A 4,124-nucleotide genomic window follows, 5' to 3' on the forward strand; every position below is an offset into this window, starting at 1 on the left:
AGGGAAAATGGTGTGCCACGAGGTTGTAATGTTGGACTGATGGCTCTGGTTCTTCAGGGGATGGCTTGATCTGAGTTAGGAAAACATTAGAATTTTTCAAGGCTTCTTGCAATGCTTCTCTCTTGTCATTCGAAAGACGTAGTAGCTCGTATAGAGTTATTTTGGCCGGAATATTGGCTAACTATGTCATAATGTCGAAGCGGTACCGAGTGTTCGAGCTCCCCGGTTAATCTCTTCCAATCGGTTGATTGAATCGAGACTTCTTCAGGTTCTAATCCTCTTGGTATAAGGGTTCTTTTTCCTTTAGCTTTTGCTAAGTTCTGTCAACAGGTGCTGGGGGAATTGTGACCACTCCCATTTCCGCTAACGTCTTGGAGGGAACAATTTTGGTTACCTCCTGCTTAGCTAACTGCTCGGAGGCAGTCAGATACTTGAAATGATATTCGTTTCCACTTTGGGTAGCAAAGATCGATTCTCCGTTGGTCGTAAAGACTTCTTGCTCATCTTCAGAGAGCAGGAAGGTCGGGATTTCCTCATCTTCTTTTTCCGGGATAGCCAAGGCTCCGCAACAAGATTTTCCTTTTCCTTTTGACTTCTTCTTGGATGATGATCTGGCCAACTGTTCATCTTCAATTAGATCGGGATGGACCTAGAGAATCTCACCATTTGGTATTGTGTGTGGAACAAGTCCTTTCTGGCGTTGTTCATGAGAATCGTCATTGACGGTCTTCACCGCTACGTTCATTATGGTTTCGGGCTGAAACCAATTCAACGGAACAGACCCGAAGCTGATTGACACTATATTCGCACCCACCTTCTTTTCCTTAGATTGTTTCATAGTAATGAACCCAACGTCGATCAAAGCTTGGATCTTGTCTTTAAGGGCGTAGCATGATTTGGTAGGGAGGTGAACTGCTCTGTGGAACGCGTAGTATTTTTGGTCATTAACCCTTTTTAGCGTCTTCCTGATCTTGGATCGGAGGCAACTTAATCTTGTTGTTCTCAATGAGGTATTTAAAAATTTCGTGGACTTCATCTTCTTTAAAAGAGTAAACCTTCAGGAATTTTGGTTCAAAAGTCTTCTGTTTCTGAGGTTGTTGTTGCCACCGTAACTGCTGAGGCGCCTTTTGCTGTTGTTGTTACGGTTACAGTTGTAGCTCGAACGTTTGATTCGTGTCCACTGCGTTTGCTTGCGCTTTTCCTTTGCCCTTGTGATGCCCTAAGTTTCGCACGAGTCTACAGTCGAAGGTGAAATCCAGAATGTCAAGCCTGCCAAGTACCAAACACCGTGCTACGACATGTTTTACCATTACAATTACTATCTCTCTAGTGGAAATAACAAATAGGTGAAGGTACAGACAAGCAAATAAAAGAAATACAGTAAAGCTAGATATACACAGAGGAAGCATGAGAATAATCATCAGTAAGCCCAACTAAAATAGAGTAGAAATACCTCTTAGTTTGAAATAAACCTCAAGTACAATGAGTCAAATAAAATATCACTATGGCTCTCAGCCTCTACAAAATGAAATATAAGTCTAGAGTCTGAACATAAACAACTAACTATGGAGTTCTGAAATAACTACTAAATAGTAAATAGCTAGATGGAATCTATGAGGAAATCCCATCAACCTACGACTCTCCGTGCGCCTGACTCGCTGCCTGAAAGGGGGGAAAACAACGAGCGTCAAAGCGCTATAGCAAGATCATCTCCACCTCTCCCCAGGAGAAGGGGTAGGAGTATATAGAAAATAGAGTTAGTACATATACATATGAAATCATTCATAAAATTCTAACTGGAAGTTAATATTTAGAAAATCACAACACGAGAGTTAGTACGTCATGCGAAATAATCTAAACAAGGAAACCCTCATGTATATACCATGTCTCAAATTGTGACTCCCTAAATACTAACTCCAAACCCTATGAATAAAAGCAATAAACCAAAAGGAAAACACTTCAAATCTCAAACATGTAGAATAAATATCTCATCTCAATTACACTCGGGTTGACAGCTCTAACATAAGAGGGATCTCATCCAGAACAAAAAATCATTCATAAGCCATGTCATGTAAGCCACGATCTTAAAGGAAATACCCTACTCGCAGGAAACCAATATGAAAGTAAAATACGACAAATAATACTTACATATGTGCATCTCCTTATGCAATAGCGATACTTTTGTAATATTATTACTCAATCGCTCTGCGGTAATAGGTTCTATCTCCCTATCTCGGAATACAATAAAATAAAGATACTTTTGTAATACTCTTACTCAATCACCCTGCGGAAATAAGTCTTATCTCCCTATTCCAGAATACAATGGAATGACGATACTTTTATAATACTTTTACTCAATCGCCCTGCGGAAATAGGTTTTATCTCCCTATTCCGGAATACAATGAAATATACTATGCTCTTCATATTTATCAACTTAAATTAGGACAAAAATATGTCGATACCACATATTCTAAACATACGTGCACATATCTCGGTGTGCATATCCATAACTAGTGTTCACTAACATCTCAGGTGTTATACAACTCATAAACATTGAATCATAGTAGTACAAGGTCGAGAGACTAGCTTGAAAACTCAACAGTCGAACAAAACATGCACAGGACCACTGACTGTGTGGCAGTCGATCACACAAGAACGACGGTCGACCACGATGGGTTCTGGAGCCTACTCAGGCCTCTGTCCTACACGCAAGTCGACCGCCGCTATGGCGCGGTCGATCGTGGGCTGATATTCCAGATTCTTAATCTGGTTGTGTATGTCGTGTTCACGCCACATTTAGGTGATTCAAACATGATTAAAACAACATGAAACTTGCATGAGAGCATGTCTACAGTAGATAAAAACTTCTGGAAACAAACTCAACATATATAGCATTGAAACTTGCATGAGAGCATGTCTACAGTAGATAAAAACTTCTGGAAACAAACTCAACATATATAGCATAATTATTTGCATAAAATTTATATTCAAAACCCTAAGTCATGCATAAAAGCTCGAAACGAAGAATAAATCATCTTTCTTCAGATTAAACCATGTTTTAAATCATTTTCAGTTCTTACATACTTCTATAAATCCGTTCTCAAACTTTTTAACATGGAAAGACCTAGTCTTTATACATATAATACAAAAAATTAACTTTTATTCATAAACTAGTCAATTTGGCTCTACAAAACATGTTAGAAACTCTTTAAAAACATCTTAAAAACTAGGAGGGGGATTAGCAGAGATGAACTCGCCTGGGGTTTATAGAAAAACGTTTAAGAAGCCAAGCTAAGGAAGATCTATAATCCAAACGCCAAAAATCACGTGAAAATCCACTTGAAAGCCTCCAATCTTCTCTAAGAATCAAAATTAGGGTTTAAAGGGGTTTTGGTGGCTGTTAGGGTTCTTAGAAAACTAAAAATATCATGAACATATGATATATATATATATATATATATATATACCAAAAAACGGATATGGGCTTTAGAAAACCAAAACCAACTCAAAACAGGAATCTGACTTTCTGTAGGTTNATTTCCAGTTACACATATTTGGCCGTTGTGCATGTTTTGACTCTTTTCTTTCTCATGTATGAACCCGTTCATATTCAAAACACATGGTATCATACTCATACCCCATTTAACTATATTTATAAAAACAAATATCAATAAATCATAATTAATCTCATATTAATTATATTAACATAAATTTTTAGGGTTTTACAGCCCCAGGGGACAAAATTCTGCTGCCGGGCATTAGTCGCTGTCTGACCTCTTTCGGCCTTCTTCCTTTTGTGGAAGCATTCAGCTCGTTCTCATCGAACCTTCAAATCCTTCCAAGTCTTGGATGGCGCCATTCCCATAGCTTCAAGGATATCCAGAGAAAGATTGTTGTGATAGGTTTCCAGGATGAAGTTCTCGCTGACCGGATCTCTACAATTCATAGCTTTGTTCCGGAATCATTTGAAAAAAATTTCGATCAACTCTCCGTCCGTCTGCTTCTCATCGAATAACGTTCCGATTGAAACCTCGATGTTATTATCGAAGAAATTTGTGAGAAACATGTCTTCCATGTCATCCCAATTGCTGATATTTCCCGGCTTAAGATGATGATACCAATCA

Source organism: Asparagus officinalis, chromosome 9 (genome assembly GCF_001876935.1).
Source record: "Asparagus officinalis chromosome 9, Aspof.V1, whole genome shotgun sequence".
Lineage (NCBI taxonomy): Eukaryota > Viridiplantae > Streptophyta > Magnoliopsida > Asparagales > Asparagaceae > Asparagus > Asparagus officinalis.